The sequence below is a fragment of the Lygodium microphyllum genome, chromosome 3, assembly GCF_053477565.2.
Source record: "Lygodium microphyllum isolate KBCC chromosome 3, Lygodium_microphyllum_v1.1.10, whole genome shotgun sequence".
Classification (NCBI taxonomy): Eukaryota; Viridiplantae; Streptophyta; class Polypodiopsida; order Schizaeales; family Lygodiaceae; genus Lygodium; species Lygodium microphyllum.
The window spans coordinates 62,311,022-62,325,624 of NC_141137.1; positions in this window are offsets into that span (position 1 = coordinate 62,311,022).

Sequence of the window (14,603 nt, forward strand, 5' to 3'; positions counted from 1 at the left end):
CTATCCCTCTAATATTGAGGAATGGCAACCGGTCGAGTCTATTGTTGTTGATGCGATTGATGTGATGCATGGTTAGATATACAAAGGTAGAAAGAAGACAGAGCTTGCAGAGAATAGAATATTCTTTTATGACCATTCTTATATTGTCCCCATGCAGTGTAGCCAATGGGGATAAATTTCCCCCATTCCTTTGCTTAAATTTTCAGGCTTTGAGTGGGCTTTGCCAAGTCCACCTACTAGTGAGGGCTATAGATGTAAAATATTTTCTGAGATACAGAGAGCACTAAAACCTAATATCTCAAGCAGGCTAAGCAAAGTTACTTTGTTCATGCCTATTAATATATTTGTTGACTTCTTTTCTAATGCCGAGATAAGAAGATCAAAGGCCATGCTTTCAGTGAAGAGACTAACATATGATCATGTTACACAATTTGTTGACGAGGGATGGGACACTAGGATAGAAGGAAAAATTATATGTAAGATAGATCAAGACTCTATAGCTTGTAAATATATGATTGCTACTCAAAAATTCATCCTTAATTTTTATTATAGTAGATGACATTATGTTGGTGGTAGTCTAGTTGCTTTAGACCAAAATCTTGATAATTTTTAAAAAGATCATATAGTGGATCTTGATGGTTGGTACAATGAGGACATTATTGCAATCCTAAAGGTTAGATCATCATGTATGCTACATGAAGTGAGGATGGATTTACAGAATGAAGATATTGAACTACCATACTCATTTGTGTTCCAACTTAATAACAAACAAGTAAGTTTTTATATCATATTATATCCACTTAAGTGTATATGTGATTTCACTTCCTAAATAATAAATATTTGTAACATATTTTTTTTTACAGATATCAACGAGGAGAGAGAAGAATATACAATGAAAGGATATTGAAGAAAATATCTCTTTACTATCAATATAAAATACATGTACAAATTTTGTGGCAAATTTACAAGGGCTTACAATCAATGAGGCAAAGCTACTTTTTTTGAGAACTTTTCTTAGGAGATGGGACATCCTTTCTAGGAGTTCTTTTGCCTATATTTGATGCTTTGGTTGTCTTGGATGTTGAAGGTATAGCTTCACTTGCTGTAGTTACATGTACCTCCTCTCCTTCAATATCCAAGCCCCCACTATTGTCCATTCTTGTCGGTTGTATACAATTGACCATTATGTACTTCGTGAGCTTTGCTCTTATATGCTCACATGTATAGCAATCCCTTGTAAACTGTTATACATTTGTAAGAAAAGATTTTTAGTTCATTGTTATTTTTTCGCAATGGACTATTTTGCAATAAACCTCTATCTTAAAGTTTAGTATGTTTCACATTATCTTTATAAGTTTATCATCATTGAGATAAATAAATTGAATCAATCTTCTAGCATTTACAATTACTCTCCAGCACAAGAGTAACTATCATCCTAATGAAGACACTGTAATCAACAATATAAAGTAAAACTATGTAACTTATTTATGGTAGTTTTTATAATAATTTTTCATATTATGTTCCAACCATATTAATCAAGAACTTACTGTAACTTGTCTATATTGCATTGTTACAAGTAAGTCAAAAGGCATGGGAGGCTTTTTCTCTAGCACTTCAATCAATATGTTTACAGCTCTGTACCAAAAAGGCAATAAAATTTAGAGTAATTACAAAAGAAAGAAAGATCAAAATATTTAGAGTGCCAAAAAAAAAAGATCAAAATATCAAGGAGGCCCTAGATTATATAACTTACACTCTTCTGTGGCCTTTTCCTCTTTCTCATGTTGTCTTGTGTAACTTAAAGGAAGATCAAAATATTTAGAGTGCCTAAAAAAAAAGATCAAAATATCAAGGAGACCCTAGATTATATAACTTACACTCTTCTATGGCCTTTTCCTCTTTCTCATATTGTCTTGTGTCCTTTTCATGCGTAACATCTTCAATCTTCAGACCTGGATCATTTTTCTTTTTTCATATGGAGGCACATTTAAAATATTGAAAGCCTTCAGATCAAAAAGAGGGACTGGCTCAAGGACCTTTGAAAACCTGTATCTCAATCTCTTGAGAATTATCATGTCTTTATCCATAAGTGTAAGCCTATGTGCATGAGCAATACAAATATAAGAATCTTGGAAAAACTCAATAAAAAAAACTTATGTAGCCTCTGAATACAATTAAGAGTCCATCTAAAACTATCAAGACGATGCTTGTCACAAATTTCTCTGACAAGCCTATGAAAAGATAGCCTTGGAATTGCATTATTCAGAGCCTTCATTGCACTTCTAATCTCCTTTAGGCACCTAACATGCTATGAGAACCTTCTTCTCGGCTTTGATTCCCTTGTAAGTTCGGAAGGCTTGGAGGACTGATGGATCTTTGAAGCAAGACCTCTTGGATCAAATTTCTGCTTCCTTGCAGTGGCCTTAGTTCTAGCCATTTGAAACATCCAGAAAAACAAATAATATAAAAAAATTAGGAAAGATCCCCAAATCTCTCATATCATTTTATCTACAATCACAGTAGCGAGCAAACACTAATCACATAGTCTAAATCCAATTTCAATAAAACAATGCATAAGATGTATAAAACGCAAGGAGGCCTTTTGGACCAGAGAATATAACACCCTCTCGCGTTTCATACATCACAAGAGAAACAATGTAGGCCTAAGTCATATGAAACACAAGGAGGCCTCACATTGACAAGGGAACCTAACACCCATTGCGTTTCATACATCACAAGAGAAACAATGCAAGCCTAAGTCATATGAAATACGAGGAGATCTTACATGGACGAGAAACCAACACAATCTCGCGTTTAATACATACTCAATCAAAGAGAAACTTGCCCTCCAAGTGACGTATGAAACACAAAATAGCTCTTGTCGATGGGAAGAGCCATGGCTAATTGCGTTTCATACATTTGGCATTTTTGGGGATAATTTGGTGGGAATTGTCAAGCGATTCAGAGCTAACTCATATTTTAGCAAAAAACTTACATTCTCGAGGGTTTGGTGTGTATATTGGGCGATGAAGCCTTCTTTAGTAGCCTTGCGCTGAAGAATAATTTTGCACTACGATCAAATTAGCATTGTGTTGGTTTGGTTGAGCATAGAGAGAGCTTTGTCTTTGAAAAAACTCTTTTGCGGTTCAGTAATCAGGTTTATAAGGATGTTGGTTCACAAGTGTGGCTGCTGTAACGTGTAGTTAATTTCACACGTGCGACTACATACCATTTTTGCCTGGGAAGTTGTGCCACGTATCACTTACTTTTTTAGCATGATAGCACTTTTATGGCTCTGATTTTTAAGTTTTTACCATTTTCTTTTTCATTTCAAGCGCACCTCCTTCGAATTAGTGCAATGTACTTTTTGAACAAACGTGCAATGACCGTTGGCATATATATATATGAACACCCTGGTTCGGGTTTTGGTTACTATTTCTTTCATGTATCTTGTCTTGTCTTCGACTAGCTATTTATCTTGTAAGCATCACAAGCCAAACCAAGCATATTCTTACAAAAAACCATTTATTCTCAGGAGCAAGGCTTGCAAATATCAGGTATCACACTTTTCTTAATATTTTTCTTTGCAATCCTGAATTTCGAGGCATTGAAGATGTTAATCGGTTTAAGAGGAGAAAGATACATCACAAACTTAGAAATTTTGTAAGGGTTTTACTTTGTTTTTCTATCAATATTGGTTGTACACATGTTAAATGATGGGATTTTGATGTTCTTGATGCATTGTTTTGTTCAAATTTTTAGGATGTATAAAACACGAATTCGTCAAGTTTTTTTTATCAAAGTGATGTGTGAAACACGATTTTGTGAACTATGAGGTGGTCTGAATCATTGTTTTCGTGTTTCATGAGTCGTGAATGTTAAACAAAGTTTGATCGATGAGACATGAAATTTCATGTTTTCTCTGCTGCATAGAGTGTGAATTCATTTCATTCATCTTGTATTTCTTAATATCTTACATAGTAAACACATTAAATTTGTCAAAATACAAAAGCAGTGCCTTATAGCTTTTGACTAATTTTTTTAAAGCAATCTTTCTTTAGTCTAGTAGATATGAGCAAATGTGGATTTTTATATTACGCCCCTATTTTTTTTTCTGGATTTGGTTTTGTGAGTAATCAGGATGATTAAAAGGAAGTTGTCTTTAGAGGGAATGGAGGAGGAGGATCTGGAGGATACACGTGATGAAAAGCTGTTTGATTTTCTTCATACAACTAAAAATTCATCTAGATTTATTTACATCAGAGATATGCTTAATGTTCCCTTTGATTTGCAAAATCTTTTGAAGGATGTTGAAGATAAATTGAAGGATTTTAAGGAGTTTTATGGTAGATATGTAGAAGGCCTAGAGATTGAAGGATTTGTCCATTATAGCGATGTAATGGAGGCTTCCAATGCTACTAGAACAACTTTGCAAACAACGTTTAGCCTTATTGATGAAGAATTCAAGAAGTGGAAAGCAAATTGCCCTTTTCATCAGAGTCATCATCAATATCTTCTTGTACAAAAGGATGTTGGATTTCTTATATATCTTCAATATATGGATAGTTGTTCTTTAGATAGAATATAAGAGAAAAAGATGGAGGATATTGCATGCAAAGACAAAGAAGTTGAAAAGAAGGGTGAAATATTTCAAGAGGATATCGAGAACCAGTTAGTGCAGAGATTTGATGTTGCTTTGTTTAAAAGTGAGAACATTACAAAAGTGGAAGAAAAGAAGATAGAGTTGAGTGCAGAGATTGAAACAGATCGTCTTGAATGTGTCACAACATTTCCTAGTTATCTCATCAACAAAAAGAGACATGTATTGCTAAATGATATTCAACACCTTTTTGATCTTAGAGAAGATTACTGCTTGGCAATCCTTGCTGCATGGGGTCAAAATGATAAAAAATTTATAGGTTATGAAGAGGAATTGCTAGCAACTCTTGATGTTGAGGGAGAGAATTTTCAAGATAGCTCTGTAGCCTTGCATTCTTGTATTAATTAGATCGTGGAATATGAAAAGGGGGGATACCTACAGAGTAAGAGTACTTACAAATTCAACAGAGACTTGGTATTGATAACATGGGGTAGGAAGAGAAACTAAAGTCTCCATTAGAGAAGAAACCAAAAAGTTCAATAAATCTATATGATGATAGTCTTATTGAAGAAGATAAAAACCCTAAGGTATGAAAGATAACTCTAAGATATCCATTGTGATTTATATTAGAGTATGTCATGCATTATAAACAAATATTATTGGATATTTATCTACTGACATCTTATACTATTGTGGTTTATTGTGCAGATAGAAATTGAAGATGCAGACAACTTTCTTGGAAGAGCCAAAGGCTCAAGGCCATTGAAGCTTTGGCAAAAGTCAAAGGCATTGGTCATTATATTGGAAGCTTAAATAACGAAACAGTTGCAATTTATCATAATAGGTTTTCAAGCTCTCCAAGCTTACCAATAATGGCTTTGAAAGCTATCTCCAAGGTGATTGGATCCCAAGCTTTCAATAGAGGTTCAGTCAAGGTAAATTTGGTGGAGAAGGAAGAAGCCGTACTAAGAGTTTCTGGCTTCATGCTTGGATACAATGGATCTAGGGCAGGATACTTTGGAGTTATTGCCTCTTATTTGCTCTTCCATGTAGGAGATGCCAAGAATTTGAAGCTCCTTCTAGGCTATAGGAAACAAGAGTTCTTGAAATATAGATGTCTCATTGAGTGGGATGAAATAAAAGATTCCTTTAGAGGACCTAGTGAATTCTCTGAAACTAAAGACTCTTCTGCAACAACAAAGTTAGACTAAAAGATGTTAAGGGTTTCTCGAAACCCATCTTTTTCCATCTCTTTGTCTAGTTTGTAACCATTCAGAATGTCTTTGCATTGCACAAGAGTTTAAATATCCCTCTTTTCTTCTTTGGGTAACAATGGATATAGTCCTTGTGAAAGATAATGTATTACATGATGCGATTGTGTCTTTGAGCTTGAATTTGTGCCAAATTTGTCTATAGAACCATTGAAAGACCTCTAATAAACTGCTTGCGTTGTATCTTCCACCTCCATGTCTTGTGTGTCTAAAGTATTTTGTTCTTGCTTGATAATGTGAAATTTCCATACCTTGGGTTGACCAAATAGATAGAGATCCATATTTCTTGATAAAATATGGAGCATGGTTGTATAGAATATGCTTCATAGCTAACAAATAAATAAATTCAATTAGAAAACCCTATATGAGTCAAACAATAAAGAGACATACATATGTAAACTTCTTACCATATAGTGAGAGTGAAGTGTTGATTACCCCAAGCTTATGTCATTGCCTTTTTAAAAAGGTTCAATTGAACTTTGAAGTCTTTGAGATCATCATCATTCCACTCTGTTTTATCACAATAAAAGAATACTTTGTCTAGTGTTTACCAAACATTGGCTTTTCTATTCCGAGCTTGTCCATTATCAGCATGATCCTTAATTTCATTATGTAGGCACTCCCATTGATTGTATTTAATAGTTGAGCCACCATTCCTAGAGTTTATCTTACCAAGTCTCCCATGAAAGTCTATGAACCTTCTAGCCTTCACTCCACCAATAGATGGCTTTTTGGGGACACAATTGTCATTCTTAGACTTTTAAAGATTTGGTTCAATAACAACATTACCACCATGCAAACCAATTGCAGATAAGACTTTTTCAATCTTTGTTATAGCATCTGTTCTAGCTGACAATGGCTTCAACTTCCATGTAAATCCTATATAAAGATGAACAAGCTTTTCAATGATCCTACAAAGCGCATGAAGTGTATGGATATGGGCATTCACTAAAGGAATATCTAGGACTGACTTAAATTGTGGATCCTTGTTGTGCATAGAGGGTGCTCTATTCCAATAGCTTGAGTTCAACTCTATGGCTGGGGACATGCAATATAGGCAAGGAGATCTAGAGTTGGCTCCCTTTGATACATTGTACATACATTTAAGTGTCTTTAAGTCACTAGATATGTGCCACTCAATCTTATAGTTCCCAAATCCTTCAACAAAATAGCTCTTCTCCTACTTTTTGTCTCTTAATAACATCAGGTATTGGTGTTCAATGAAAAACCCAATACAATATATCAAAATCCTCTATATCTACTTTGAATGCTCCTAGCCAGTAGATGTTGTGTGTTTTGATTGAACATTAAATGACATTGAGTGATTGTAATGATATGATGAAAGTGCTCTATTCATCAAGGTAATAGGGGCCCTCTCTAGTTTTGTACATTTTAGAATCTCACTTTCATTAAGTTTAACCACATCTAGTGACAAATCATAGAATCTAATCATTAAGCATTGTATGGTGGGCAAGTCAAGGAAAATATTGTTAAATTCATTGAATACAACTTCCTTTTTCTTGCCCTTAAAGCTAGCCTTGATATTGAGAGGCTTATCGAGAATCTCCATTACTTTGTTATTCACTCTTTGTCTAATAGTTTTAATCACAGATGGCCTTGGAAGTATGCATCTCGACTGATACCAATATTATTTAGTGTCTTCTGCACTAACTCTGTATCCAAAGAGAGATCATTTATAAATGAATCCAAGCATTGTTTCTTTTCCTTTTTAAATTTATTCTTCTCTAAAATATCTTTTGAAACTACTGAAGAAAGAAGATGATAATAAAACTGAGACGCTTTCAACGAATCGCTTTCACTTGCATTTGGTTGAAGAAGAGACCTAAACAAAATCAACATCACAAATCAATACAATTAATTATAAATAAAGTCATATTTCATATTTTTAAAGTGGAACAAAATGTACCTTACTGTTTGGATTCTTTACTACAACCACCTCCTCGTCTGAGACTCTCAATATTTCTAAGAGCCTTTTGTCGATTTCGAAGTCCTAAAATAGTTTACTTTTGTTGATAAGATTTGATGCATTTCTCCAACAAATGAATCCTCTGTTGATAGCCTTCTAGCTTCTGCAATAACTCATTGTTATGTTTTGATAAAAAATGGTTCTCCAATTTGAGGACATCCTTTTCTGCAACCAAGTTAAGTGTATAGCCTAGAAACCCATTGTAACCATCATTAATGAACCTCAACAATGAAGAGCTATTATAGAAATGTGGAGTGCTATTTTTACCAGGATCTTTGGGATATATCCTGCCATCTAACCAAAGATCAAGATTCTTCTTTCCTTCAAACTTAAGTATATGTTTTAGACTCTATAATAGTAATGGGTTTTGTTCTCTTCCTTATTGGTTGATACTCACTATCCAACTCAATATGAAGATGATAGATAGGCATTTTACGAGAGCTATAGAGATCATTGGATGATTGATCCATAGCTAAGGATGTGATTAGAAGATTGGATCCTTGACAAGTGTGACCTTTGGGATTTTGTTACTATCCCTATACCCCAACCTATCATGGATCCTCATGATGGTGTGACCATGGATTCCATAGCTTTATGGGATTGGTTGAATTTCAGAACCCACTCTTCTCTCCTTTTGAGTTGTATAGATTCTGTGGTCACGCATGTTCGGCATCTTCGCACTCCTATACAGAGATTTGGAGGAGATTGTTGGCACCTCTCTTTTGAATCCAAACATTTGGGCATCTCTTATCTCTTGATTTGAAGCTATGATATCTCTCTGTTGTAGACTCCCCTATGATGAGAGATCACATCCATAGGATGGAGGAGATTCAGGATAAGCTTTCATTCCTTGGTACAGACATTTCTTTGGAGGACCTAGGTTTGACACCTCTCACATCTTCTGTCACCTTAGAGTCTTTAGAAGTGATTTGTTCGAGGCCTCTCCATTTCCATTGCCCTTTGGTGGCCTTTTGTTTGATCAGATGTTTATATGGATAGGGGGTCTTGCTCCTTGGGGCTGGCTTTCTTCATTGACGAACTATATCGGCATTGGCACTCTTCCTACCACCCTTGGATCCACATCTCCTTTAGTCTTTTGCCACATCCAGGATTTGAGAGGGGGTGTTAGTAGTCATGTGTGTCTTGTTTGGCCATCTCCTACCTATGAGCCCCAGCCTCAGCCAGACAAGGACATTAGGAGCTCAGACATTATCCTTGTCTACCATTTTACATGTTTTAAACACTATAGATGGAGGGCACATTAGTACATTTATTTTTGTGTACTTTTTGGCTATTTTTTAGTGGTTTGATCACATTTAGGGTTTTGTCTCTTTCTCGTCTATATAGGTAGCATGCACTTCCCCTTTCATTATCCATTATCCATCATGGATCCTTCATGATCAGCCAACCCTCCTCATTCTCGCATCCCCCTACTACTATTTGGTGCACACTAACTCATAGAGCTATGTGTTAGGGCTAACCGTTGCAGCCTTGTACCTTCAACCATTACAATCACATTGTTCCTTCTCTCTCATGCATGCAACATTGTCTAGAGAATATGCTCTTAATTATCATCAAGATTGCAACATTGTCATTGACGTATATGAACATAAGCCAAACAATAAAAATTATGCAAGGGAGCTATAGAAGGCTTGGCAAGGTTGGCTTGGTAGGAAGCCAAGCCTTATAAGTTTTTGCAAGGCCATGGGCAACACTCATTCAACACACAAGTTGCATACATAATAACATCAAGAAAAAATGCATGTGTAAGACTAGATTCTCAACCATATACTATGTTTTCATGAGACTTTCTTTTCCTCTTATTTACACCCTTTTACTAAGGTATAAAACAATGTACGTTGGTGTTGCATCCCACATGTAGCAAAAAATGCAACAAACCACCCTTTAAACAGAGTTTAGACATATAACCCTGACAAATGGTGCCCATTACACATCCTAATATATTTCTAGCCATAACAACAAAATCTTGAAAGCACATCACAACATTAGTTTTTTTTTTAAAATGTGGAGACACCTAGGTATATTACATCTGATTTTACTTGAATTATTACACATCTATTTGCATTTGTGAATGCACCAAACCATTTAGATCATGTACTCCCCTACAAAGGGTGCCCACTTCACATCTTGGTATATTTTCAGCCATAGCTAAAATTCTATATAGCACATGAAAGCATTATAATTTTCTTCTTAAGTGAATATGACCACTTATACACTTGATAATAACCAATGAAATTTAAAAAATATAAATAATTTCCATCCTATAAGACAATGTCTTATAGGTTCACATGTCTTAATATGTGCTGCAATTTCCAATGAGCTCATATATATATATATATATATATATATATATGTGTGTGTGTGTGTGTGTGTGTGTGTGTGTGTTTTTTTTTTTTTAAAGGTATTAGAAATTGCTAAATAGAGTTGCTTAAAGTTTGCATGTCAAAACCTTTGCACCATACATAACCCATGTGCCCAAAAGTGAATATACTACATCATCTTCACTTTTCTTGTATGTAGTGACTCTATGTAGATGGCAATACATCAAACCAAATGTGATGATCAAATTATTGTCATCATTTGAGATTATGAACAATGCATTTGCTATCTACAAACATAACCCTTAAGCCAAGCTTTGTTATCTTAAAACTAGTTCTTCTTGATGCTTGGCATGTATACATTTGATAGTGTCAATGAACAAGTGCAATCATTCCAAATCCCCTAATAGGATAAGAGGAGTTATTGGCATGTGTGATGATAATTGATATAGGATCCAACTTAAGTGATGAGAACACCTCTTGCTAGCACCATTTCAAAATGTCAAACTTTTAAATCTAAGCCTAATATATAGATACCATTACAAAGACATTATAACATCACAACTATAAGGCATTTTGCATCTATGAAAGATTTCTAGATTCGAATGGTGAGACACACATACAATCATAATTACCTCTTTCTTCTTGGCTTCCTTCTCTAGCAATGACATGGTCCCTTCCAACAGTCAGCTTTGCCATTTTTGTTAGGCTTTTCATCATCTTTATCAATCTTATTGGTGTTAGCTTATGCAACTTTTTAACTATTTCCTTTACCTCTTTGATAGCAAAAAGGCTTGATTTGCACATACTTATAGATCTATTTGCTCATACTGTTCTTCCCTCAACTCATATCTTAGGGTATTTGGATTAGTATCTTTCATCATAAGCTTGAGAGCAGAGATAAAACTATGAAAAAAGTTACAATATTTGAATTACCTTTCATCATAAAATTGAGAGTAGAGGTAAACCTTTGACAAGAATCTTGTAGTCCATCAATAATTGTTTGCAAAAGTGAATCATCGGGTATCATCTCATCTCTAGCAACTAATTGCTCATTGCGATATTTAATTTTGTGAGGAGTGTCTTAGAGTTACCATTATTCTACTTGAATTGTTTATGCAAACACGGCACTCATGATGCATCCCAAAAATTGACCACAAAATACCCAATGGAATCCATAAGATGAATTATGAGATGTATAATGTAATACCACCAAGGTACTACCATAATAATGTACTAGTAGCAGTGCCTCTACTCTCCCTCATTCCAAGGATGCAAGATGATACTTGTACAACAATGAGAGTGGAGTGGACCATGTATAGAAGCCTTAGGATAAGAGCCTAGACAATTGAGAAATCCCTAAACAAGCCTTTCACTTGCATCTAATAGGCAGCCAAGTAAAAGCTACATAAAGTGCCTACAAACCATGATACACATGGAAATAATAGCCTCTCTTAGATTGTAGTTGATAAATATGACAAAGTCAACAATGATGAATTTTCAAGCCCCTCAAGACCACTACCATATCCCATATGACAATATTGATTTGCTAGAAACATACAACATCATAATACAAAAAAACAACAACACTAGAGGCACCATGGATACTACTACTAACCAGACACTAGATGCACTTGAGTAAAAGAATTGATGCTAACTTTGATCATAATCAATTCTTGATCATATAAGTGGAAATATTTGAATCTTATTGCATGTCATTAATGCCTTGTATAAGCACATAATGACCATGGATTCCCCTCCAACCAAACTGACTGCCATGTGTTTCTCCATGTGATAATAGACTAGGACTAATCATTGCTTGCTATCCAATCCTCCCATCATGGACCTGAACCACACCAACTCTAGGATTTGAATTGCTTGACTAATTTGATACAATATAGAATCTCTCTCACAAGCCACCACATTAAGGGATTAATGAGATCAACAAAACCCATCACTACACTCTCATAGGTTCTCTTTGCTCTTAGAAATCGTGAAGGATGACAACATTACTGGGGCTAGAAAATTGATTCTTGTGTCATAATAGCCTTGGAATTTGCTTGGAATCGGAGTTTGAGGTGAAGAGTTTGATTTGGCCTTGCCCTTCTTCCCCACCAGTCTTTTGAAAAGCCACTAGTTTCTCATAATCCTTCTAAAGATGTCCCTTCTTATTATGGAAAATGAAGAGCTTTACCTTCTTCTTCTCATCACCCCATTTTGTAGTTGCAAAAGCTGACACATGCAAAGTGCCAACTTGAGATGACAACCTCCCTTGTATCAACTTGAGATTGCAACCTCCCCTGCAACTTAAACATAGATTCGTGCTCCAATAACATAGATGTCATATGAAGAAAGCTCACTAGATGATGAATGAGCCCTCGAGGCCACACCATCAAAACTTGGAAGGGAGCTTTCACAGCACTAGCCCCACAAGATGTGCTTTGAGAAGGGCATTTTCATGGTGCAAATCTAGTTTTGGATAGTTATCACTCGGAGAAGAAAGAACTAGATGGAGTCTGTCAGCTCAATCCTGAGGATGTAAAGATGTCCATAGAGAGTTATAGTTTCACATGGATGATGAAGTCTCCTATATTGTCCACACATCGCGAGAAGTCCTACAAGAGAGGTGACTTTTGGTAGAATTTCCTTTGAGATACATAGGAGAAGAGTTGAGCTAAATATGAAGTGCCATCATTCAATCACAATCACGGGCTTTTTTCTTCTAGTTGTCCTATTTCCAATTGAATGGAAGGGAGATGGTCGTCGAGGACACGGAGTTGGTTTAGAGACTATACCACAATTGCTTCTCCTCAAACAAAGAAATCGTATCAACACTCCATGTAGAGTAGTCAAGCCCTTTATGCTTATAATCAACAAAAGGACATGGAGGTGCCACAAGGGTGAATGAAAATAGGAGTTAGAAAGAGATAGCTAGGCATTTGTGGTCAAACTATCCCAATCAGGAGTTCAACATTTTGCACATGCAAGCAATCAAGACAAGGCAAAGAGTGGAGCAACAATCAAGTGAATGTGGTGGTGAAGAATTACAACTGACATATGAGACCAAAACCTAAAGCTGAAAACACAAAAACATAAGTGAAAATCAAACCAACAAAAGCATAGAATGTAATAGCCATGGGAGCAATCACGCCACAAATTAAAGGTATTTGAGACTATAACTTGGCATGCAACAGGTAGGACCATGTTTGACAAAGTAGGTCCATCATTCACGACCATGAACTAGCATAAAACACAAGGTGTATTGCTTCAAATGAAAGAAAAATAGTCCGTTGAGCAATAAAAACAAGTTGTCTAGCTATATAGTAGTTTTCCAAGTAGAGAGAAAGAGATAGGAAGAAATAATGCAAGAGTATGAAGCTTTGATAGCCAAAAACATAGAGGTATTGTGCATGAAAACTAACATCACACACACACACAGAGCATTAAAGATACTTACATGATATTATGTGAGAAAGCATAGTTGATCAGACAAGAGAAAGAGAAAGCATGAATAGTGATAGAAAGAAAGAAACACAAGAACATGAGAGCTTACTACAATGAATGGGCAATGGGATCCATAAGGTGAAGCACAATATGGATAGAACAATATCACAAGGGTACCACTATAATGATGATGAATAGGAGTGCCTCTTGTTTCCCTCTCTCCAAGGATGCAAGATGATCTGGTATAACAATGAGGGAGGAGTGGAGCATATATAAGAGCCCCAAGTGAAGACTCTACATAATTGAGCAAACCCTAAATGAGCTACTCGGCTACCTCCAATTAGCACCTAATGGAATGCTAGTCAAAGTGTCCTCTCTTTCCATCTGTTTTGGTTTGATGCTTAATAGTATCTAGGAACAAGATGGATGAGTAGGAACTAATATAATACTTTTTGTGAAAATCTACATAGAAAAGAAAATTGGGTTTCATGATTCACATGTAAAAGTTTTGAAGTTAAACCAATTTTCTTTTTAACAATTTTTCGTCAACCAAGAATTTGCATAGATAAGAAACACCCACTAATTGATGAATCATGTCAAGCACAATGGGGGGATCGAGGGCGGCTCAACCTTATTGTCACCCTAAATTTAGCATTGGTGAGAACACAATCCTAGGGGAAACACTAATCAAAATGTGTCCCATCGCAAGTTGAGAATTACTAGTGAATGGTTGTTCCTTTTTACCATCTATCACAAAATTGGAATGGTTTTGTGCCCTTCATGTATTAACGAAATGGTTATAACTTTGGAGAAACATGATGCATTGGTGGGCTTTGAAGTCACGCACTCTCACATCCTTAGGCTTAGACTTGACTTTGTGGAAGTCTTGCAAGTAAAGTAAGCATGATGTAACATGTTCTTTCGCCTCCTTATTTACTAAAAATATGGCTATGTTTACTCAA